A 25,973-nucleotide genomic window follows, 5' to 3' on the forward strand; every position below is an offset into this window, starting at 1 on the left:
GGAGAGGTTTACACTATGGAAACTCAAACAACTTCAACGTGAATGTTAAACAGCCTTCTGAAAACTAAACAAAACAAAGTCCTTGGGCCACCAGGTCCTGGAGATGTATTATTTATTGGCTGCTGTGCTCTGTGAATATCTCCCTGGATCCTCTCTCTCCCTCCCTCCCTACCCGTTGCCTTCCTACCCCACCCTCACTCCACACTCAGCTCCAGGCTCTCCTCTCTGTGATGCACAGCTATTCAGCCACTCAAGCCCCAACCTCCAGACTCAGCTCCTGGCCCTTCCAGGTGCCCAGTGAACAAAAGGACCTTTCATTGAAACCAAATCTACTCTTCTTAAAAGGCAGTTGTGTTGGTGGAGAGCAAACATTTTATCCTCCTCTATTACGTTTAAATATTTAAATTTAATTGAGAACCTGGTTTGGGCCAGATGCTGAAGCTATACAAAATTGGAAAAATACACAAGCAACAATCCTTAAGAACATAAACATTAAGTTTCTTAAGAACTCACAGCTTATGGAACAAGTAACACCCATACGAGCTCACTGGGGCTATAACAGAGGTGAGGGGAAAGGGCGATGGCACTCAGGGGGATGGAGCAGCCTGTGGACTTGGGCCCCTTAAAGATTCCAGGGCCAGACACCCAGGAGTCTCGAGTTCTGTGTTCCTTTCTCTGGCATGGGTTCAGCTGGTATTTCTCGTATTTCCCTTCCCAAAGCTTCTCTTTGGCTGTGGCTGCCAAGATTCTCTCCATTGCATAACAAAATATACAGCATTAATGACTGGTGCTAACCCCAATAACCCTAACTTGACAATAACCCCAATTTGAAATGTGCAGGACATTAGCTCTGCACCACCCTGCAGGGTACCGTGAGCATCTGCAAGACCGCTTGGTGGGTTGGGCAACAGAGGATATTGAGGGTTCTCCGAAGAAAGTCAACATGTGCTAAGATGCTCAGTACAGTCCATTTTCAACCTAAGTTTCCTGTTTCCTGGGGTTTTTTCCCCCTCTTTCAAAATCAAAAGCAAACCACCACTCTTCTTTCAGATTCTTTAAGAACAAACAGGGGTTGGGGGTAGCTGGTGATTATCACAGAGGATGTTCCTGTCTTGACATTGGTTTCAACAGTTCCTTTACAAAATACGGTGACTGTGCTTTATTTTTAGCGTTAGCTTGAATTTTGAGCATGGGACAATTGGTTGTCAAGACACCTGAACTGCTTGTCATAGAAGTACTGATATTTGTGGAACACGTGTTCCATGCTAGTCATGCTAAATATAATATAGTATCAAACTTAATCCTCCAAATGAACCTGTGAGGGAAACGATACGTCAGATTTTTCTAAAGAAAGAAAATCGAAGCTCTGAGAATTTGCCCATGATCACATGGCTGATCAGTGGAAGAAGTGCAGTTTGAAGCCAGGTTCACTTGAGTCTAAACTCATGGTATCTCTCAAAAGCCATAATCTATGGAAATAAAAATCATATTGGTTTTGAGGTCTCTTCCTAGTAATTTGAGACTGGGCACCAAATATATTATCTTTTAAGGATATAATGGGGATTTGCCTTCACCCCAGCATACTATGCTGTTACTGCACAAAATTGGGATTGTCTTGCCTGACGCACATAAAAAAAGCCAATTTTGGGGGCCAGCCCCATGGCGTAGTGGTTAAGTATGGCACATTCCACTTTGGTGACCCAGGTTCTCAGGTTTGGATCCCAGGTGCTGACCTACACCACTTGTCAGCCACACTGTAGTGGTGACCCACATATAAAGTAGAGGAAGATTGGCACAGATGTTAGCTCAGGGATAATTTTCCTCAGCAAAAAAACAAAAACAAAAACAAAAAGCCAATCATTACAGCATCAGCTTTTGGGAAAAGAAATGTAGCTTTATTTTGTGAGATCAATCTGCAAGGAGACAGGGGGCATGTGCCCTCAGATCTGTCTTCCCAATCCAGGGCTTGGGGCACAATTTATGGGATGAAAGGTGGGGGTGGTCTGAAGTGTGGAGGTAGATGGTTGGAGGTAGGAAAAGTGAGGTCATTAATGATCTGCGCAAGCATAGTCAAGCTTCATGCCTCTTCATAAGATGCATGTTCACAAAATGGTGGCGTTACCATGATCTGAAGGTGGGGCTTTTAGCTCTTTGACATCGAAAAGGTCACTTATGGAGCATTTGCACGGGTCCAATTGATGGGTTGATGATTCAACGAGCCTGAACTGGACAAGGGGTCTCAGTTCCTGAAAGACAGCTCTTCATTACCCTGCTGATAAGATAGAGTCGGTTGAACCGGTCCTGGAGGGCCCGTAGTTACAATATTACCATTAAGGTTAAAGTACAAACTGTAATTATTGTTGTATTCTGGGTTGAGATACTTTAAATTAGCTTTTTAATTATAAAAGAGATATATGATCATTGTAAATTTAAAGCGCTATGAAATACAAAGTGAAATATAAGTGTCAATAGACCACAAAAATTTGAATAGACACCTGACCAAAGGAGATCTACAGGGGGGCAAATAAGTATATTAAAAATGTACATCATTAGTCATTAAAGAAATGATCATTTAAATCAACCATAAGAAGAGCTAAAATTAAAACGTCTGATCGTGCCGGATACTGGCAAGGATGTAGAGAAACTGGCACGTTCACACAGTGCTGGTGGGACGTAAACTGGTACAGCCACTTTGGAAACCAATTTTGCAGTTTCTTAAAAAGTTAAACATGCAACTACCATGTGAGCTGGCCATTCCCCTCCTTGGTATTTACACAAGAGAAACGAAAGCGCATGCAAACACAAAGACTGGTCCACAAGTGCTCCTAGCAGCTTTATTTGTAACAGCCAGAAACTGTTAACAATCCAAACGTCCATCAGCAGATGAACGATAAGCAAATTGTGATACACCCACCCAATGGAATGCTATTCAGCAATTAAAAGGAATTACTTATTGATACACTTAACAACGTGGATGAATCTCAAATTAATTTTGCTAAATGGAAGAATCAAGACCAAAAATAAGACATATTGTATGATTCTGTTTATGTAAATTTCTGAAAGATACAAACCTTTCGTGACAGAAAGCAGATCAGTGGTTGCCTGGGGACAGGGGACAGGAAAGGATGCTAGGGAGGGGTTAAAAAGGAATGCGAGGAAACTTTTGAGGGTGATGGAAATATTCACTATTGCGATCGTGGTGATGGTTTCATAGGTGTGTGCGTATGTCAAAACTTACGAAACTGTACATTTTAAATATGTGTGTTTATTGTATGCCAACTTATCTCAATAAAACTGTTAGACACACACACACACACAAAGTCAATGGCCCCAAAATCCCCTGTTGAAACTCTCACTGATATAATTTTATGATCATCTTTCTAGACATTTGCACAACAGAGGTCATATTATACACTCTTCTACAACTTACGCTTTCCATTCGGACATTTTTTCATGCAGGAACACACAAAGCTACCTCATTCCTTTAAATGGCTTCCTTGTCATCCAGTAGGTGAATGTTTTGTGATATTTAATGTGTCCTCTTTTTGTGGACATTTAGGTGACTTCCACTTTTTGCTGGAGAATTTTTTTAATCAATACAGTTATTTCCAGAGTTATGAGCACCTGACTTAGGAGCCTCCTGCTCACGCAAACAGCCCGTTGCTGGTACTTTCTCTGGTTGTATCCTCTCTCCTTACCCCCCAGCCAGCAACCAGGCTGTTCTGGCCTACTTGCTCCACCTGGTGGGCAGTGTAGGAAACTGCCAACCTTGATTATTTTTTCCACACAAGTGAGTCTCCCTGACTTCTGCCAGCCCTTCTCAACCATCTGGCCCCTGGATGCCAGAGAGAACTTTCTAAACACAAATCTGATCTTCTCACTCTCCTCATGAAAACTCACCATCTAAAATAAACCTCAAGCCCCTTATCAGAGCATACAAAGTATTAATACTCTGGTCCTTCCCCAGCTCTCCAGTCTCAATTTTGGTAACTTCCCTCCTTTGTAGTTCAGTCCATAACCAATTGTGTTTCTCTAAACACATAGCACTGCTTCATACATCCATATCTTTGTACCTGCCAGTTGTTCTCCCTGGAGTGTCAGTCTGCCCTCTCCGATTCCATGTTGGCCTGGTAAACTCCTACTCAGCCTTCAAAACCCTACTTAAGAGTCCCCACTTCTCTGCAGTCTTATCTGTTCCCTCCCACATGGAGTTAATCACTTCTTTCTACCCATGCCTGGCATATACATCCAATACCACACCTATAACATTTGATTATAATTACCTGTCTATATGTTTGTCTCCTGCACTGAATTAGCTCCCTCACTAAACTTGGTCATTGTTGTCTCCCAGAATCTTCCACGGTACCCAAAAAATAGGAAAGTGAGGCCTAATAAGCAGACACTGAAATAAAATGAACTGCAGTCCCAAGGGAATGGTGCCGACTGCTTCTTCTTTTTCTCATGCGTGTAGGGCCTGCCAAAGTTAGGGTGCTGTTGGTCAAGACACAAAGTCGAGATGCTGAGACCTCTCAAAGGGACTATCCGCTTTTTAATCTTTCTCAAATACATTGTCCAGTGATATCCACCGCTTGGTGAAGGCTGAAGACTATTTGAACTATCTTCAACCTGGCATTCCTCATTCACTGGTTGGAGAACAAACAACAGTCTGTTTGCTGAATGAATTTTCGGGTTTGGTTTGTAGCTTACACCTTGTCCCTTTGGAGACCACAAGGAAACTGTTCCTGCAAATGGAGTTTCCTGACTTTTTCTTACTTCTCCAGGAGAGAAATTGTGGGACCATCATGACCTTCCTTTGTTTCATTTGGGATCTGAAGGAAAATATCTCATCCTTTTGCTCATTCGTTCAACAAATATTTATTAAGTGCCTACACTGTTCCAGGCACTGCTGTAGACACTTAGGATACATAAGTGAACAAAACAATGGTGCCTGCCCTCATGGAGCTTCATTCTCATGGAAGAAGAAAGACAATAGTAATAAGCATGATAAGTCAGCACATTTCCTTGCATGCTAGAAGGGAGAAAAGAGAGAGCGGAGCAGGTCAGGGGGTTCTGTGTATAAAGATATGTGTATCAGAATGCGGGAGCAAACTAAATACCCCCAGACCTGTTGTGGGAGATGATTTGCTCACTGGTTAAGCCAGTTAGAATTGGATTTTGTTCCTCAAAGCTGAAAGCATCCAAACTAAACCGAGGCAGTCGTCCTGGCGTGCCTTCCTTAAGAGCAATGGTTGTCATTCACTAGTCCCATTTGTTCCCTTGGCAAGGAAACATTAACTGCAAGGAGACACCAGAGCCTCAGGTTGCATTTGGGGATGTTCCTGACGGCCTTTGATGGCACTGTGTTCTTCCTCATTTAGCATTCAAGTGTATCCATACCAGGTGATCTCCTTCTCACTGTCAGACACGGGAGACAGAAAGCTGTACCTCCCGGTATGTCCCCAGGACAGGATTCAAGAGGGGCACACCCCACTGCTATTCACAGGCATGCTCTTTCCACAGGGATGAGGCCACCCGCACCACCTCAGGACAACCAGCACCATCTCCAGCTTGAATTGCTGCCAGAGCCTCCCAAGGGGTCTCCCTGCTTCCTTCTTTTTCTTCTGTTATCTTCACAGCAGCCAGGGGGATTCTTTCAAAACATCTTCCTGTCACTTCTCTCCAGTCGCTTCTCATCATTTTCTGGCCTGTGTGATCTGGCCCAGGTGACCTCCAATCTCATGTCCCACCCCCTCCCTCTTCCCCACCACACTCCAGCCACACTTGCTCCCTGGCTGTTCCTTAAGTGTGCCAGCGTGCTTCCACCTGAGGCCCTTTGCACTTGCTATTCCTGCTCCCTAGAACATTCTTTACCCAGACACCTGCAGGCTTATGCCCATGCTTCCTTCATATTCCTGCTCAACTTTAGCATTAAGGCCTTGCCTGACCAGGCTCCCTAAAATAGCACGCCCCGCCTGTCTATTTCCTTACCCAGCTTTATATTTCATCATAGCACTTGTCATACCTGAAATTCTCATGTGGATCTGTTTATTTATTTCTGTGCTGCCTGCCTTCCCCTCCTAAAATGTGAGCTCCTTGAGGACATGGACTTTGCCTGCTTTGTTCACTGCTTGGCTCCCCGGATACAAACAGTGTCTGGCACACAGTAGGTGCTCAATAAAAATTTGCTGCATGAATTAATGGTAACTTGCCTGACTCTACCTCACTCCATGGCCAAGATAGGACATTCACACAAAGATACACATCCTTTTAAAGCCTCTTCTTCCTTGCCACTCCTCTTCTGGGTCTTATAATATCTTTAGGAGATCTTGGCTGCCATCTTCTCTTTCCAGTCCACTGAAGAAAAAATATAAAGAGTCAAGTCTGATTAATAATCTGATGAGTGGTAAAGGTCTTGGTCTGTACACCGACAGAAGTGTCTCCAGGAGGCCACACTGTGATGGAACTGATAGAGAAAGATCTCGATTCCAAGCATGAGCAACTGAGAGTGTGTTCAGGGCCAGGGAGGGGGCTCAGCTCCCACCTCTGCACTGAGCCCAGCACAAGGTCTGGAAGGTTTGGAAGCATCCAGAGGTTGCCATTTGGCATGGACCTTGACTGACCTATGGCTTATAGTGGCAGAGGTGTCCAAGCATCACTTAAGCAGGGGGCCTGGACACACAAGGAATCTGAGTCAGAGGGGACAAGCAGGGCTGATGCTCTGCAGTGTTTGGAAGTGGGAGGCACATGTGGCTGCTCAGGAGTAACTGGAGGATGCTTTAAAGGAAATACATTTCCATGGGGCCGGCCTGGTGGTGCAGCGGTTAAGTGCGCACGTTCCGCTTTGGCAGTCTGGGGTTCGCCAGTTCGGATCCCAGGTATGGACATGGCACCGCTTGGCAAGCTATGCTGTGATAGGCATCCCCCATATAAAGTAGAGGAAGATGGCACAGATGTTAGCTCAGGGCCTGTCTTCCTCAGCAAAAAGAGGAGGATTGGCGGCAGTTAGCTCAGGGCTAATCTTCCTCAAAAAAAAAAAAAAAAAAAAACCAGGAGATACGTTTCCAGCAACACAGCTAGTCGGCACCTATGCGATCACCGTTTGAGTACAGAAAGGAAATGTGACTTCCTTTTCTACTCATAAGCTTGGGAGGGCTGGCACTTTGGGGTTATACCTCGGGGAAAAAAAAGCATGCGTTGGGAATCAGAGTTAGATATAAAAATGAACCAGGTAAGTCAATCTTCAAATTCCTGCAGAGGGTCAAAAAGTCTTTAGTGTATGTGTCCCCAAATTCTGCAACCACATTCTCATTTTTTCTTTCCTTAAATGAGCTTTTCCCTCAAACATCAGCCTGCTGGAGTTGTTTCAAAAACTATGCCCACTTTTTTTTTTCAGTTCTGTTTATTTACTAGCATTGTATCATTTTTTTCATGGCAACTAATCAGTATTTTGAGATATTATTGCCAGAAGAGTGTTTTGTGAGTCACCTGAGGAACTTTAGGTTCATGTGTGCAACGAGGTAGGCTTGCAAAGTATCCCCTGAAAATTTTCGGAACATCTCTTATTTATAAATCGGAAACTGCTCAACAGTGAGTTGTTTTTTGTTTGTTTGTTTTAGCACTGATATTTACTATGAGTAGAATGATCTTAGGTAATCCGTTTGCTGTGGCCCAGAAAGTTCTGCCTTTGGAGAAGAGAAAGTCAGGGAAAGAAGGGGCTCGAAAGGATGGGCTGAAGGGTGACACTTGTCTGTTTGGAACAACAGCATGGGCCTTCTCCAGGAAAGTGGTTGTTGGTTGGAGGGTAGCCAAGACAAATACCATTCACTCTGACCTATGGCGTCTGGTGGATTAAGAGCATTTCATGCTCTTTCAGCATTTGGAGATGATCTCTTCCAACTGCTCGAATGTGCCTCAAACCAAATATTACCTGGTTAATAGAAAAGGAGCAAATTAGCAAAATATGCACACGTGTGTGTGTGTGCGTGTGTGTGCGCGCGCATGTGTGCGTGTTTTGGGGGAGGCAGGCAGGCTCGTTCATCTAACGAACGTTCTTTGAAAGCCTACTCTGGCCAAAGCACTGCTGGGAGAGCTGGAGGTGGAAGCAGGGGTGGGAGGTGGCTACAAGGGTAGGTCAAACTCATTCCCTGCCTTCAAGACACTAAAAATCCAGAGGGGAAAATAAACACAAACAGAAGCAAACTCAAAAAGATGTTGTACATATCACTTATAGTCACTTTCTCATTTGGCGTTTTATTATGCTATTTTGTTTATCCATTTAACAAATACGTATTCAGGTCGCCTAAGGAAAATTGAAATAGGGCCCTGGGCAGAACAGAGAAGGTGTGATCACTTCCAAAGGTAAGGCTGTAGAAGATTACAATGCAGATGGCATCTAAGCTGAATCATAAATGGTGAGTAGAAATTTAGGAGGTAAACTTGTGGTACCAATGGCACTGCAACAAAAGGGTAGTGTTTAAGTAAGAGCATGGCCACAAATTCAAGGATCGATGGGTGATTTGGTGCCCCTAAAGCATAAGTGGGGATTGTGGTAGTTTTAAAACATGTCTTAAAATTCTTTGAAGCTCCTCCCACAAAAGGTGGGTCTAATACCCCTCCATTTGAATATGGGCCGGCCCTCATGACGGGCTTCTAACTAATAGAATGTGGTGGAAGTGAGATTGTGGGACTTCCAAAGCCAGGTTAGAACAGGTGATACAGTGATACCGTATCCAGCTGGCTCGCCTCCCTCTCTCTTTCTCTCTCTCTTTCTCTCTTTCTCTCTCTCTCTCTCTCAGGACATATTATTGGCAACCCACATGGGAGAAGTCCAGTTACGCTGAAGTCACCAGTCTGGAGAGACCACAGGGAAAGGGCACAGAGAGAGGCCCCAGGACCCCAGTTATTTGAATCTTCGCAGCATCAACTGCCAGACAGGCAAGTGTGCAAACTGCCGATGACGCTCATCCTCTGCCTTCACGTCTTCTAGCTGAGGTCCCAGACATAGTGGAGAGAGATGAGCCTTCCCTTCTGAGTCCTGTTCAAATTCCTGACACCCTAGAATCTGTGAGCATAATAAAAGGTTGTTTTATGCCACTAAATTTTGGGACTAATTTGTTACACAGCTGTAGTAACTACAGAAAGTTTGGCGAGAGATATGGCAGAAAGGCTTGGTTGCTGCCCAATCAATGAAGTCCTTGAAATCTATGTTAAGAAGTTTGGATTTTTACTTGGGGGTAATGGGAAACCACTGATGGTTTTTGAGTAGGGGCATGGCATGATGCCATTTCACAAAATTGTTCTCTGACATTTTTGTGAGGACAACTTCGTATTTCCTTGAAACCTGATTGTCAGTGAAGGAGGAGGAATACAAAATATGAGGCCTTGAGGAAGGTGGTATGGAAGCAGAGACACTGATCTCTCTGGAGCTCTCTCACCTCCTTGGGAAATACAGGAAAACATGGAAAACTGGAAAGAAATATGATGGGCAGGAATATCTGAGCTCCACCACTAGATACAAAGCCATTGCTTCAGGACCTAAATATAAGACCAAAAGCTGGTCTTCTCTTTTTTCCCTCATTTTCCATAGGATAAAGAAAAAGTAGATTAGTGAGTATTGTATAAAGAGAAATCAACTAAATAATGTGGAAGGTAGCTATTTGCTCTTGCTCTTGAAATCCAGCTTTTCCCCGCCAGGTACACACTGCTCTCACCTCTGTGACTTCTGTCATGCCATCCCTTTACCCAGAACACTCCCATTCTTCTTCTAGCTAACTCATCCCTCAGGACTCAGCTTTAGGGCAGCTCATTCACTCATTCATTCATCTACAAAAGGAAGCAAATAATGCACCAAATGCTGCACGAGGCACTGGAGAGACAATCGTGAAGAAAACTAATGCAGCCCTTACCTGCATAAGGTCCAGTGGAAGGAACAGATGTAACAGGATATATAAATGAGACAGCAATGGTATCATCTGAGATCCCAAGAAAGTGAGTGACAACACTCCCAGGCTCCTAAGAGAGATGTCAGACTACTTATATACGACTTGCAAATGAGACGATTAAAACCAGTTTTGTGACTCTCAGCTCCTCATCCACTCAAAGGTAGAAAGGTTTAGATTTGAAGAGGCTAGTACACAAATAGTTATAGGAGTCATGGAGGGGGACGAGGGCATCTGCTGAGGAGATGTGGGCAGACTGAGAACAAAAGAGGGACAAGTCATACCCTCCAGGAACGCCATCATCCAAAGGGCTCATCAGGGGAAGAAGAACCTGCGAAGACTGAGAAGGAATGGTCAGAGAAGTAGGAGAGTCTGATGCACAGAAACAAAGCAGAGAACGTGTTTGAAGATGGAGAGCGTTCAAACTGTGATGTACACCATACAGAGATCAAGCAGGTTGAGGACTGAGGATTCACCACTGGATTTGGGAACATGGAGGTTTTCCGGGAGGCTCCCCCATAATTCTCAAATTAGCCTAAATGCACCTCTTCTATGCTCCCTTAGCACCCTGGGTGCTTTTAAAATCATACTGTCTTGCAATTCTCTCTCTTTGTGTGAATCTATCCCATCAGAACCTGGCTATTTAAATTTAAATGAATTAAAATGAAATAAAATTCAACACTGTGTTCCTCAGTGGCACTAGCCACATTTTAAGTTCCTCATAGTCACATGTGACTTGAGTATATTGAGATTATAGAGTGTTTCCATCGTTGCTGAAAGCTCTATCAGGCAGCATTGCCCTAGCCTGGGTCCTTGACAATAAGGGTACCATCTCCAAAGTATAAAATCAAGCAGCCCATTCTTAGATCACTACTTCCTATCTTTCTTCTTCCTCTGGTGTCCCAGTTCCACTGAATCTGCATTCCCACAGGACCTCAAGCCTATTGACTTTGCCCACAGAGCTGAGACCTAGACTTCAGATGAGGGGCTGGCTGGCTGCCGGGGCACCCATTGAGGGACATCATGAGATTGGTCGTGGGAATGCCCAAGGGAAAAAAGGCTGAAGGCTGCCAAGGCAATGGGCCATTGCTGAGGAGCAATGTCCTCTTTTCTCTCCAGCCTCACAGTCTCCTTCCTTCTAGTGCACACCCCCAGTCCCCAATTATGAGACTTAACGAGAAGCCCCTAGCAAGGGAGACACGTAGACTGCAGAGTCTCAGCCTCAGTCTTTTTATGCGTTATGAAGCAGTGCATAGAAGTTAGCGGTGAGAGTCGCTCATTTAACAACTGGCTGAGCCCCTGAGAAGCCTTCCTTGACCATTCTTCCATCCACCTCCCCCCATCACATTCAGTCCCCTTTCTGGGCATTATTTTTTCCATAGCGCTTATTGCTACCTAAAATCATGGTATATATTTGCGAATTATTATCTGTCTTCCCTCCTAAATTGTAAGCTCCCTGAGGCCTGGGCCCTTGACTATCTTGTATCTCTAGTGCCTAGGATAGTGCTTGACACATGGTAATGGCTCAATATAAGCATGTTATATATTTATTACATATTATATATGCTATATATGTTATGTTATTATATATGATATATAATTATATATCATATATAATAAATGAAGGTACATACTGTAGTTGATTATATATTTATTATATATGATACATTACAAATGAATATATTATATATGTATTTTATGTATTATATATAATAAATGAAAGTATATAGTTATATAATTATATTTTATATATATATATATATATATAAAATGAGGGTGAAGCCAACTGCCCCAAATCTAAATAACAGCTTTGGGGCCGGCCCAGTGGCCAAGTGGTTAAATGTCCTCATGCTCTGCTTCAGGGGCCCGGGGTTCACAGGTTCAGATCCCAGGCATGAACCTACTCCACTCATCAGCCATGCTGTGGCGGCATCCCACATACAAAACAGAGGAAGAACGGCACAGATGTGAGCTCAGGGTGACTCTTCCTCACCAAAAAAGAATAAAGTAAAAAAAATAAGTAACGGCTTACTTCTCGCTCTCGCTCAGTTCAAATGGGTATTCCTGGCCAGCAGGCAGCCAGGGACCCTAGTTCCTTCTGTCTCATGATTTCTGGCTTCTCGGGCCTCTACATTATCTGCACACAGTCCACGGATGGGGAGAAGGGTGTTTAAGGGCCAGTCTGGAAAGTGGCACCCATCACTCCCCCTCATTCCACGGGCCAGAACTCAGTTACATGTTCATATCTAACTGTGGTAAGGCTAACAGGTGGTAAGGCTTCAATTCAAATCCAGGTTTATTTTAATAAATCCACCGCCTTTTATGCTAATTTCAATTATGCTAGTTTCTTCAACCCCTGCTACTAACTCCCAAAGGAAATGCTTAGATCATGTGTCTTTATAAATAATTATATTGTTTGAACCACTGCTTAAACACTGGTGTTCACAAAGTTCTGGGAAATCCTAACCGATCTTTACTTTAACTGGAGTTTGTTTCAGCTTTTCCTAGCTCCAGAAAAATCCATCTAGCTTTTCCACAAGAGCCTCTGCAGTTAGCTCCCATGTAGCTTCAGATCTTCTTAAAAGGGACAGAGATAAGGGAATAAATTTCCCTCTTAATTTTCACAATTAGCTTTCTGATCTCTCTGACTACCTTGTATATTTCCTGGTTTTCAAGCAAAGCAAAAGGAAGAAAAGAAAGTTTAATTTAAAGTTTGTCAGGGTTAATTTTCCTCCACATCAGTGATTTCCCTACCAACTAGCTTTCTGCCCTCCCAACCAATATTTAGAAGTTTTGCCTGTAAGGTCGTCTTATGGATCAGCATGCACAATATTGAGTACCTACTATGTGACAGGCACTGTGTGAAAGAATATAGATTAATTTAAAGATGGGTATGGAGGGTTATTGTCTGACAAGGGTTTGGGGCAAACAACAGCAAGCATCGCTTAGTGCAGGCTTCAATGCACAGGCAGAAGTGCCTCCTGTTCTCTTGGCATATACAGAGAGGTACACTTGGGTGAGGACACAGCCCAACATGCTTCAGAAATGTGCTGCAGAAGACAAACCCCCACCCCTGGTATTCCCCCCTTTTTCAGAGCAAGCATGAGAATGACCTTGCCTGGAAGAAACATGGTGGTCTTCACCACGGCCACCAGGCAGTCTGCTAGTAGGAGGCAGCTGTCGAAGAGAGCAACAGTAAACACTAGTGGCCCAGCCTGGAGAGCTGAGGCACTCATGAAAAGTTGAATTTGGGCACAACCTCCACTGCTGGTGGAGAAGAACCCCCCAAATCCCAGTGGGCTCACAGGCAACCTGAGATGAGCCTCCGGGTGCAGTCCTTGGACAATCAAACCGCTTGTCTTGATAGTTATGAATTGGATACAGTCCTTAATCCCCAGGAACTAGTAGTCTAAAATGAGTGACTTTCATGTAATCACATCATTACATGGTATGTGTGATACACGTTTTCAAAGCTCGCCTGACGTCTGTTTTTCTATCTAGTCATGCTTAGCAGATCTTATAGATGAAAATAATGGTAAGGGCCCTTGTTTCCTTCATGGAGATAACGCAAATGCCAAAAGGGCCAGGTGAATCATGTAAATGAATGCCATAGGCCACGTGCAAGAGACACGGGGTCTGCAGCATGCAAATTCCAACAAAACACACCTGTGGGCTGAAACCCACTCATTGCAGTGCCCTCTTCACCAAGTTTATGTTCCAGTTCTGGGCCCCTGAGGAAATCTCTCAGGACTGTCACCCTAGATCTAGGAACTGCAGTGAATTCCTCACCTCATTTAATAGGAATAATGAATCTCCCACAGTTTGCATATACCAAAGTGAGCCATTTACTGTCATTTTTGAGAATTATAAAAGCACCACTGAAATAGTTTAAACCAATCCAGATTTTTGGCTAAGCAGTGCTGAATTTCTTCCAAGTCAGTTCAGCTAACATCTCCAGTATTTTTTCTGCAATGAATTTAACCCAAATACCATATCCATGGGCTCACATCTAATCTATTGAGGTCCCTCGAAAATTTTTTACCCATGTCTGCTTAGATACCAATTTCTCTTGGAAGCCCTACCTGGTCCTCAGCTCCAGATCACATGCTCCTCCTCCATGACAACGTGGATTGACTTCTATTTATCAAGATTCAATTTGCAAGAAGTTGAACAACATGATTCTGTAAAATAGAACATACATAGGTTTAAAAAAAGGTATTCATTTTATTAACTAAAGGGGTAGCCAGTAAAATGATAAAGGCGATTTAAGGAGCATTTGAGGAACAGAGGTTTATATATCCTAGCAAGAAAGGCATTTATGAGCCAGCCCCGGTGGTCTAGTGGTTAAGATTCAGCGTTCTCCCTGGCCCGGGTTCATTTGCTGGTCGTGGAACCACACCACCTGTCTGTCAGTTGTCACACTGTGGCGGCAGCTCATATAGAGAACTAACAACTAGGATACACAACCACGCACTGAAGCTCAAACAAAACAAAACAAAGCAGGCGTTTAAAAAAATCTTAGAATAAGATTATTGGATTAGATACAAAATCGGCTAATATTTTACAGGGCAATAAACAGTAACCTTTGGGGTTATCTTTATGGAACAGAAATAATTTCATTTGTATTGGTAATGGACAAGAATCTTCCATGCTGTTATCGGTTTTCAGTAAATTTATATCTACCTTTACAAAACTGTAAAATATCTGAACCAATAGTAAATAGTAAATCCAACAATTGCACAATAATTGCTAACATTATTGAGCACCAACTATGTCAGGCACATGATTAGACACACACATTATCTCATGTGCTTAATACTAAGAAGAAGGTATTACTAGCCCATCTTACAGACGAAACTGGAGCTTAACTGAATTAACCTGCCCCAAATCACTCAGCTCATAAGTGACAGAGCAGGGATTAGAAACCAGATCTGCCCTTTTGGCTCTATACCTGTGCTCTTAGCATTTGTCACAGAATAGTAAAATAGCCCGTTTCTTGGCCTATCTTCTCACTGGACTGTGATTCCATTAGGGGAAAGATCACGGCTTTTTGTTCATTGATATTTTCCTTGCAACGACTGATATCCAGCACCTAAGAAGCACTCAATAAATATTTCTTTAAATTAAGTTGAATATGTAAAAGCAGAGAATCATATTCCAATTGCAATACTTTTGTTAGCCCTTTCACCCTCCTCTCATAATTAAAAGTTCATTTATAGTCCACATATTCACCTTTCTTCCCCTTGGTAACAATGTTTAGTACAATGGTGGAGGTGAGGTGTTTAACCGATATATTCTTTACTCATTTGTATTCATAAAATAAATATTTACTGAATTCATCATAGTGCCAAGCACTGTACTAGAATGGTAAGAAGGGCTCCCCTACTAAAATGCAGCTTTATGAAAAGGAATTGTGTCTCATTTAACTTTTTTTTATCTCCCGCACCCGGCAAAATGTCTAGGTCATACTAGGCACTTAGTCCGTAGTTGCTAATTTAATGAATGAATAATTGTTGAATGAGGGATTATTGCAGACCCACGGCATTTTCTTGGGATAGTTCCTGAATGCCCCAACTAACAAATATCAATCTAGAATGTCATTCTAATAAAGCGCCATCAGATAAAACTTTTTAAAATGTAAATGATCCTTTCTTACCCTTGGTGAAATTCACTGTACTGGTTATCTGGTTATTTCCCCGCTTGCTTGGAGGTCCTTTCTCTTCCCTTCCCCTGCTCTGCTCTGTCTTCCAGGACTGATCCCTGGAAACATTTCCCAGGCTCTCTGCCAACTGGCTTCAAGGTTGGCTGATATGAGGCCCTGGAGGGAGATAGGAGGATGGGAATAAGGGAGAAGAACCCACTCCTGTCCCTCCTTCTCCTCCCCTTTCTACTCCTTGTGAAAACTCTCCAGCAGTGGCTTATCTCCTCTATGGTTCTACCTCCCATTCATCAGTCCCTTGTTCCATGGTCTCAGGGCCTAAGGGCAGTCCTGACTCCCAGGTTCTGCTTTGGTCCCTTTGCTCTTTTAGCTCCAGGGATGTAGCTTCCCACTGATTCCATTATCTGAGTTGTGTCACCATCCCATAATAGGACTTTTAGCTCTTCCCACCTGCGTATAATTTCTTCTCTCTATTGAATTCCTTCTATTGAACTATATGGAATGGATTCTTGTTTCCCGAACGGGTCCTGACTTACTGGTCTGATGAGTAGAGAATGGCCATAGTGACACTAAGTCAATACTGAATGGTTTGTAAGGCTCCTTAGCTAAGTAAATGGCTCCTGTACCAACAACTTGTTGGATTCGAATTTGTTCCTTGGCAGAATTTTAAATTATCCCACATCACAGACCTTTAAGTTGCTCAGGACCAGTTGAAATTGTAAATATTAGATCGGTAAATAACAAGAGCATAATAATAGTAGCTATAGTTTATTGATCCATACAATGTACCTGGCACTCTGCTCAACTCTTTACATATATTATCCCTCTTAATTTTCCAACAAACTGTGGGGTAAGTATTTACTCTATTCAAGGTTCTTAGCAGCCAATAACAGATACTTTGAATAGACATGCCAGAATAGTCTTGGGGAGCTCATGGAATTGAGAGGAAGGCTGAAGAACCAGGCTCAGGAAAGAACTAAAGGAAGCCATGCATAGCTAAGATCATGCCACAGGGGGATCTGCTAAGGATGCCATGCATTGGACACCATCACTGCAGGCTCCGTGAATCATCCCTGTCTGCTCGTGGTGGGCAGCATCTAACAGGATATGCTTAGGTCCCACACCTACGGCCTAGCTGTCAGGGTCTGGCAAGAGAGAATGGCTTTCCCTCTTTCACCTTCAGTAGCAAAGTATTAATGGAATTACCACATCACTCTCTACTTTGGCTTCTACAGTAAACAGTAATAATGGGACTACCATTTGGGAAGCTGCATATCAAAATGACAAATGGCCCCCACAACATCATTATCCCCATTTTACATCTGTGAAGATAAGGGCATATATATAATATATGGTAGAACTTGGCTGTGAGCCCTCTGGTCTGTCTGAACCCAAGGCACACCCTCTTTCCAGGATACCACATTTGTTCTTTATATACAGTTAGTTTGTACCTTAATTGATTTTCTCTTTGAAAACTTTGATCTACATATACTTGTAAATTAAAAAAAATTTTAATTTTTTTAAATTTTTTTAATTTACAAGTATAATCACAGTAACTTTCCTTGAAATAAAGAATTTGGCTTGAGCATTAAAATTCACTTGTACACAATTATGTTCTACACAGGTTTTCAGGATTTGCTGATTATGTACATGCAGGTGTACTTGTAATATGAACAATGTCATGCCCAGAAATCTTTCTCAAGGAATCAGCCAGAAACACCTTGTTGCTCTTTACTCCAGATTTCCTTGTAGCAGAATTTAACTCCTGTTTGCTCTGACTGCTTCATATATATACGAGAGAAGCATAAACAGCTTTATATTTTGGGAGACTTGGCAGCATTCCATTCTCCTTGCTTTCTGGAAGGCATAGCCACCCCAGTTCCTGGTCCAATCACCCTTCTAGAGTAATGGAATGTAATTATAAATACTTCGGGCACTTAGTTGATATAGTGCTGGCATGCTTGTTGACATGTTGTTATGGAAATTAGATAATTATGCCAAAAGGTAATACTTTGCATGTGACACTACGCGTATGTGTGTGTGGAAAGAGAAGCCATGAAATGGGTTCTGGTTTCTATTCTTGACCTGCCAATTCAGTGAGTCACTGAACATCCGTTTGGTCACTCATAAACCCTCAGTGCCCTAATATAATTCCTTTCACCAGACCCTCAGGAACTCAGCTAAAAGCTACCGTACATGCATCTGAATGGTCAGGACTCTCAATTTTTCATCCTCAAAAGGTGGTAGCATTATATAAGTCCTATACCACTTCGGCAAAGAATACCTTTCCAATTTATCATTAAAGGAAGGAAAACTTTAGAGGTCACAGGTTGGGGCAAAGTACGTTTTTAAAATGAAAGTAAATTCCACGTATTTTGACTATCTAAGAATTGGCTTGAAGGGAACAACTTAAAAAGTAAAGATTAGTATTTTCCCACCCAGCATAATGTTGACATACCACAGTGAGGGGCCTTTCGCAAATCTATTCCTTTCTATAGTTTATATGAAACGTTCCACTTGCTCTCATGACTTTTAAAAATATGAATAAAAAGGAAATAGGAAGGTTATTTATTGGGTAGTGTTAATAGCCCACCACTAAGGCATATTTAGGAGGACATACGATGATAAGAGCAGTATCATTGTATGGCAGCGTGAAATTACATTAGTAACATATGAATGAATACATTCTTACTGTAAAAGAAATAAGCCATTTGTATATATATAGAATAAATCAGGGACATCTCTCTACTTGCTTCTTAAACAGTTCGGAGGATAACTTTGTAGTCCATTTCTACGCATTTCATATATACAGAATTCACATATGCACTCTCTAATGCAAATTCTCTTTCAAGCATAAATGGTATCACCACATAATCATTGCTCTAAAACTCATGTTTTCATATTGAACACTCTATCTGAAGAGTCACATTTCTTAATCTTTTCCTTTGTGTCTTCTGAGTTTTGCCTCTTATTTTAGAAGCTCTTCCCCCACCCCACTGGGTACTCGAAATGACTTTTAAAGTGAGGGCCTAAATGTTCACTCGAGCCTGAACAGGACTATGGAGGCATTTAGAAAATGACTCCCTGCTGGCCCAGAGGTGGGGTAAGGAGTGTGACTGTCTTGGCCTGGGCTCTGAGCCATCACCTCTTTGGCCTCCCATAGGTGCTCCTCTGAGCCTCAACTCTCCTTGGCCCCTCCTACTTCCTGCCCAGAGTTGTCTTCACTGCTGGTCCTCACTCTGTCTTTTGCTTTCCAGGGGACAACAGTGGTTTCCAGGTAAGTGGAGAGGGCCCAAGGAGGGTGAAGGCAGGATACTAACAATGTTTTTCCTTTTAGTATGTAAGGGGTTAGGGTCTGGGGCTGTGTCCTAGGCATGAGGGTACAGGCAACTAGAATGAGAAATAACCTCCAATTTTATACTAATTCAGTTCAGTGGAGTCAAGGGAAAAACTGGTTTTGGTGCTTTGGAAACTTGATCAAGCATGAGCATTTTGATTAACAGTCAAAACTGGTCAATGATCTAGAGCTGCCTTATCTTCCAGACCAAAAGAAAAAGAAAAAGAATGACAAAATCTGACAAGAAGGTCTGGTTAAATTTTGAACGTTCAGTGACCGATTATCTAGTTTATGTTAGCCACATTATTTTCTTCCTTCTACTTTCTATTGCCTGCCCCCTCTTCCTGTTTTCAGCCCTTCCCAGCATCTTAAGATGGACGGGGGGAGAAAAAGAGATGGGACTCAATTTAATCAATTTTTCTACTTACAGTGGAGTCACATCTTATGTAAGGGATTAGATTCTAAAGAAAAAACATAGGGTCAAAATCATGTGCACTCAAAATCATCCTTGAAATTTCCTTAAGTGGGCCATAAGACCTGGGATACACTCAGGTTTTTGCTTACAGCATTGAAACAGATACATGTTCCTTCATCTGAGTACTAGATAAAATAATTGATTTGCATGTGGGGACAGGTTAAGGGAAAATAAGTACCTTTAAACACGAGACGTATTCTGGATGGTGAGATCAGGACCAGCTACATAATTTGCAAGGCCCAGTGCAAAATGAAAATGCAAGGTCCCTTGTTCAAAAGCTAAGAATTGCAAGATGGTGGCAGCGGAACATTAAACCAAGTGTGGGGCTCTTCCAAGTGTAGGGTCTCGTGCAACTGCACAGGTTGCACACCCATGAAGCCAGCCCTGGGTACGAAGCTTGGGACAAAATGAGAAGCTCTGAAACTGAGAGCAACTCAAGAAGAGAGGGCTCCCCACTCCCAGAGAAAGAATAGGGGTCAAAATCACTGCCAGGGTGTATATTATTCTGTTGTGTTCCCCACACCTTGCCCTATCTGAGTAGTATAGCTGAATTTGCATTATGCTAGATCAGCACAAGATGCAGCTACACTAAAAAAGTCAAATGGTTGAGAGCTTGCAAATCCATATTAAAAGTACATTTTTGCATTTTCTGATTTATTTCAAGGATTCATTGTAACTTAAAACTCAGATTAAAGATGTGTAAAAAGAAAGTAAGTGCTTACATTTCTTTACTGAGCAAAATTTTGATCTGCCCATAGTCATTTGCCAAAGGCAACAAATCAAATTTAGTCTCTTGCTTAATTTTACGGGGAAAACAGACTTCATTACCAGGAGTTTCCTAGGTGGTTCAAAAAAGGAAGGTTAGAAAAATTAGGTGTCACAAAACGTCATTTTCAAATAAAAAGCTGACTATTTTATTTACTAAAGAGGTTGCCTTTTCAGACACAGTTTTCAGAAGGTCATGAACATAATTTGAGCAAGAAGGACTTTACGCTAATTGCCTGAGCTCTCTGAGCAAGAATGTGATACAAGGTTCCTTTTTTAAGTGACCTGTCTAATATTTTATAGCACCATGTTTTTTCAAAGTGCTTTTATATACAAGCCAGGCCAAGGGCAGTTGGTCAGGTAATTGACCAGAAGGTCTCCAGACAGCAAGTTATTTAATGTCGAAGTAACAGAAGATTGTGTTTCCAGGATATTTTCTGTCTCTGGCTTGAGTCTCTGATGTTACCCGCCCGCAACCCCCCTTCCATCTCAAGGTTCTCACCAGAGCACAAGCTGAAACTTGACTCATCTGCTTTGACAAAAACTGCTTCCTTGTGGCTTTGAGAGTTACATATTTGGGCTTTATGTAAGTGCCATGCCTAGGGTCAGGTAGCTGGTCACCCAGGTAGGCAGGACAATTCCTGACTCATGCTCATCTGCTCCAAGTTACATAATAGCATAAAAACAGTACTTAACAAGCTCCTACAATGCTCAAAAAGGAAGCAAAGCTGCCATGTGTCATTGTCACAGTGTCCAGAAGTTTGGGGATATTTTTGGTTAATCTTGCTATTGTGGAGTTTTTAGGGTGGTGATGGCAGTTGTTGTATGGCGGTTATTATTTGGCAAGAATTGAAATTGGAGGCTTCTCTCATCCTGACTGCTGATTCCAACAAATGATATAAACACGGGCATGTTCATAGGAAAGAATCTTGGTGGCAACCACATTTTCTCTTCAATCTCTTGATCTGTACATTTTAGGAAAAAGGAGGAGAGAGTGGCATAAGGACACACAAATAAAAATTTATACAGATCACCAGCTAAGTTTGTTCAGAGTAGTTTACCAAATAGTTTCAATAACTAACACTGAGTGCTTACTGTGTATAGCTCTAAGCATTTCACATGCTTTATCCCATTTCATCCTCACAATAACCCAGTGAGATAGTTATCATCTCATGGGTAGTAAATGACAGAGCCAGAGTTTGAACTCAAGAAGACTCTATGTTGTAACACTGAATTATTCCATCTAGGTAAGTTGCTTTCCAGCCTCCTTTAAAATGTTGCCTGTCTGGTTTTCTTCTAGAATCAATTCTACCTCCACAATCCAGACATAATTTCAGCACTAAATAGAAATACTTAAACCTATTCAAAATTCACTTACATTCCTGGAGGAAACTCTCCCCCAAATAATACCACCTGACACCCGGCAGAAGATACAATGGCTTCCCTGTGCGCGGTCGGGGGAAGGGTGTTTCTCTACACCCTGCAGCATGCCCACAGGAGCTGAACAGTAGGCCTGACCGCACAGAGCCCATCCTGGGACTGCTTATTTACATTAACTCATGTCGAAACTTCTCCCAGAGATAGGTGCTGCCAACAACCCTAGAGGAAGTAAGATGCGTTATCTTTTGCACGCACACCAAGTTTACGTCTTCAGAGAGCCTGGGTGGGGGTAACTCCAGTAGCTAATCGTCCCGTCCAGCCACATGCAAATCTGGATTCGTGTTTACGTGGAGGTGCAGATACAAACGTCCGTGACACGCTAGGTTGCCGACGTCCGTGGGAACATACTTGCCACGTTGTCGGTTGGGTTGTCTCTGTATGCGCGGACGGTGTGATGGTGGGCACCCAATTTAGATCGCCCCGTCTAGATGAGGGGTGTTCCGCAGTAAAACGTCCCCCCGCCGGCCGGAAGCTTGCAGCATGGTCCACGCTGGGGCGTCCCGGAAGCCTAGGGAGGTCAGTCCAGCGCTCCACGAGCCGATCCGCCGACGGCTTCGCCCCGCCCCCAGCGCCCCCGCTCCGCCCCGCCCTCCGCGCCCCACTCGGCCCCGCCCCCTAGGGCCCCTGCAGGCCCCGCCTCCAACGCCGGGTGCTCCGGGCGGCACGGCTGCCCCAGTTCCGTAAACACTTCTCTCCCCGCCCCTAGCAGTCCCTGGACCGCACCACTCGCAGCCCGCGGGGGGGAACGCTCTCTCGCGCATCCCAAACACCTCCAATCCAAGCTCTCCTCGGCCTCTTTCATCTAAACATGAGGGAAAATGTTCTGTAGTAGGTCAAATCTGTCACCGCTCTGCTGTCAGAGCCCGAAGTGCCCTGGATTTCCCCTGGCCCCTGTGCCGTCTTCCCCCCGCTCGCCGGTTGTGTGATGGCCACGCCGTGGCTGCCTCCCTAGAGTCTCTCCCGGCCCTTTAAATACCGCGTGGGGGGGTCGGGGAGGCGGGGGGTTGTTGGACTGGTGAGTTTTCGAGGTGTTTTCACCGTGCTCAGTGAGGGGACACTCAGAGACCCACCTACCCCACCCCGCGACCCGGGCTCGCTCAGTCGCTTTCTCCTCCGCCTGTCTCCGCGCGGGACCCGGTGCGTATCCATCCCGGGGGAGCGTGTCGCCGGCTCTGAGGTGATGGGCCTGGGCCGGCGGAGGGGGACACCTCGCCCCAGGGCAGCCCGAGGGCCTCCCCCGCCCCACCTCGGAACTCGGTCCTGGGACGCCGGCGTCGGGGGCGAGGAAGCCGCGCTTCTTGCTCCCCCCACCCCCCTTGTTTGACCTCGAACCGCCGTCCCGCGTGGGAGCGGGGCGTGTGTCAGGGTGGCCGCGGGCTTCGGTGGGGTCGCGGCCGCTTGGCGCTGTTTCCATGCCGCTGGGCCCGTGCCAGCGACCGCGCTGCGAGCGGCTTCCCACCATCTGTCCGGGCTCCAGGAGGGGGCACCCGTCTGGCCTGCGGCCCCCGGCCCGGCCGGGATGGGCGAACCGAGCCGCGGTGGGGACGGGCGGGGCCCGCGGCGTGTGTTTGGGGTTTGTTGCCGAGGTTTCCGCGGCGCTCGGCTCGGGCCCCGCGGTCCCCTCCCTTCAGGGTTTGTTTTGACAGGAAACGTGCTGCTGGAGGGGAGGGGCGGCCGCAGGACGTGGGCGAGGGGTGTGCAGAGTCCCGGTGAGTCCCCTGGACCTTAGGCTCAGTTAGAGGGAAGAGGCGGGAAGTGCCAGTCAGCCCCGGGCTCGAACCCTTGGCCTCTCAGGGATGGCTTGTGCTTCCCGAAGCTGGGGACTCTGGGTGGCAGCGCTGGGGTAACGGCAATGATTCGAGGTGGCAGGTGGACCAACGTGGTTATGTTTCTGTTAGTATTAGGAAAAACTTCCATTCCACGAGCGATTTCACAATGATATAAAGTTTCCTTTTTAAAACAAATGTATTTAAATGCAAACATCTAGTCAAGATAAAGAGAAGTGATTGATAAATAGAGTATAGGTGAGGATGGGGATGTGAAAACGCGTGCAGAGTAGTACTCAAACGACTGAAGTTTGGGAAGTATTGTCTTGGATGGTTGTCCTGTTACTTGAAGAAACTAGATAAGTTGTCCTTGTCCCCAGTGGGCTCCTCAGCCCCCAAGATCCCCGTGGCCTCAGGATCTCCAGCCCCCTCAGAGACCTTGCTCCTTGCCACCTGCCAACCGTAATGAGGTTCCTGCAGTGGTTCCCACTTTAGGAGACCCCCTGCCTGCCTTTTCCTCTTGCCTCCAGGGATTTCATACATCACCCTGGCAGCCGGGGGAGGTTGCCCGCCTTGAAGTGGCCCAGGGCGGAAGGCACCCAGTCATGTGTGAAAGCAGCTTCAATGCCATTTTGTGAGGGGTCGAGGGCCCCAGGGGGGGAAGCACAGGTACTAAAACCAGCCAGCCAGGGGTGGGAGGAGAAGTGTTTTCAAGTGTGAAAAGTGCCTAGAAACCCTTTCCCTGATGCTGTAATGTTATGTGTAGCGTGAACATCTGCTTTTTTAGACAATGACTGGCTTGTTGGCTTTTATCTAGCTCTTTGTTGGCTCTAATTTGATGAAGACCAGTATTCTCGAGCTGAATGGAGCAGGCACCTACCTCCCTGCTCTGTGGTTTTTGCTCTGCTGCATATGAATAACTTCTGAACGCTGCTGTTTGGGGCTGATTCTAAAGCAGCCTTTTGCAGAGGGAGATTTTCCATACCATCTGCAATTTTTTCTTCAAAGCCCAGCCTCCCTCCTCTGATTCCTTGCCCTTTGGTACACATATGTGGATGCTTGTCCTTGCACCTGACCTTGATCTCGTCTTCAAGGATGATACCACTAGACGTTTCTTGAAATTTCTTTTTTCCGTGACCTAACCTTAACTGGATGGGTTCCATTCCTCAGAGCACTGCTGGATAATCTGAATAATTCACTTCAAAATATTTTTTGACTCATACTAGTTGTAGGCAGTTAACCCTTTTGATAATATTTGGGTTGTAACAAGGGATTTTGCAGCGCTTAAAGAATGGCTCCCGGATGGAGGATTTTCAGTCAGTCTAGTGGGATGGTTGAGAATTATTGTGGACAATGGATTCTTTCAGTGATGCCTTTCGCAGTATAGCACTTGAGCAGCCCCTTGGGGGTAAGGCAGCTTGCTACCACATGTACAAGTGTCCACGTGATGATGGGTAGATCGATTTGACAGAATGGAAGTGGAAAGGGCAAACAGCACACCACGTTTTCTCCAGCTGTTCTAGGATGGTAGAAAGCATGGGCTTTAGGGATCCACTGCCTAGATTTGAGTTGTGCCTCTGCTGCTGCTGTAAACCCTTAGGCAAGTAATTTAACTTCTCTAAGCCTCAAGTTCTTATCTATAAAATGGCAGTAATAACAATACCTTAGCTAACAAGGTTATAATGAAGATTCAAGGAGATAAAATATTTAAAACACTTATCATGGGAGCCGGGTCATAATAAGTGCTCAATAGCTATTAACTCTTATTGTTAATATTTGCTATTATTGAGCTTTAGGATGGTGGAAAGACACAATGTAAACATTTCTTTATGCTCTGGAACTATGAATCTTTTCTGGTTGAATTATTGGTGCCTTGGAAATGTGTTGGGGTAGGCACTGGCAATAGGAGGGTGGAGCTATAGCTCTTTTCTGAAAGCAGCTTAAAATTTGGTAGGGATATAGCTATGCAGACAACAACTCTAGTACTTTAAGTGACTGTGTAATGAGAAAATGAGTGAAGTGAGTGAGGTGGAAGAGAAGGAAAACCCAAGTTGTCTTATGAATAGGAGTAGCTTGTCTTGTTCCTCAGCCATACCCGTTGAGCTCTCGCTCTATCCCAGGTAGCGTTCTAAGCTCTACGTGACTCATTGAGATAGAGTGAGTGGCGATAGCAGGGAAGGTCACTTTGCAGATGTAACGTTTAATTTCAAATCTGAATGACAAAAAGGTGCCAATCACTGGCGATCAGGGAGAAGACATCTCAGGGGAGGAGCACAGCAGGTCCAGGTGCTCCAAAGCAGAAAGTTTGGCTTGTCTGAGGAACCCAAAGAAGGCCATTGTGTGTGGAGCGAGAAGGGTTGGTGAGGAGAGTGGTACAGGTGAGGTGAGTAGAAGCCAGTCACAGAGCGATTATCAACCACTTCTCACGAAAAGGGAAACCACTTGGAGATGAACTCTTAAGAGAAATGATTTGTTGCCTCTTCTGAAGCACTCTGGCCTATTTCCTGTTTTATGCTCTGGGTACTGTTCAAGAAGGACATTGGGACAAGTTTGACTGTCTGGAAGAGGTTTTGCACTAGAGGGGTATCTAAGC

At 44.3% G+C, this 25,973-nt stretch overlaps 1 protein-coding gene and 1 long non-coding RNA gene across 14 annotated transcripts in view; one reads left to right on the plus strand and one right to left on the minus strand.

Annotated features, from left to right (window-relative positions):
- Window positions 1-8,230: 8,230 nt before the first annotated feature.
- LOC103555460 (uncharacterized) lies at window positions 8,231-22,207 on the minus strand. Of its 4 annotated transcripts, XR_011534765.1 has the most exons (8): window positions 21,810-22,180; window positions 20,677-21,139; window positions 20,132-20,247; window positions 15,595-15,756; window positions 14,021-14,119; window positions 13,052-13,115; window positions 9,906-10,011; window positions 8,231-9,061 (listed from the first exon to the last, which is right to left on the minus strand). It is a non-coding gene; the product is annotated as an uncharacterized lncRNA (long non-coding RNA). The 4 variants fall into 4 exon arrangements; XR_011534763.1 differs by lacking the exon at window positions 13,052-13,115; XR_011534766.1 differs by lacking the exons at window positions 13,052-13,115; window positions 20,132-20,247; window positions 20,677-21,139 and having other exon boundaries at window positions 21,963-22,207.
- TCP11L2 (t-complex 11 like 2) overlaps window positions 18,805-25,973 on the plus strand; it is a 41,549-nt gene continuing 34,380 nt past the window's right edge. For 2 of the 10 annotated variants that reach the window (XM_070600370.1, XM_070600372.1), the window contains exon 1: window positions 22,585-22,751. The gene's annotated coding sequence lies outside the window, so the exon portion shown is untranslated. Of the gene's footprint in view, window positions 18,875-22,200; window positions 22,752-22,830; window positions 23,324-25,973 lie in introns of those variants that run through there. The other 8 variants (XM_008527013.2, XM_008527011.2, XM_008527010.2 and 5 more) reach the window with 8 other exon arrangements.

This window comes from Equus przewalskii, chromosome 29, assembly GCF_037783145.1.
Source record: "Equus przewalskii isolate Varuska chromosome 29, EquPr2, whole genome shotgun sequence".
In the NCBI taxonomy this organism is placed as follows: domain Eukaryota; kingdom Metazoa; phylum Chordata; class Mammalia; order Perissodactyla; family Equidae; genus Equus; species Equus przewalskii.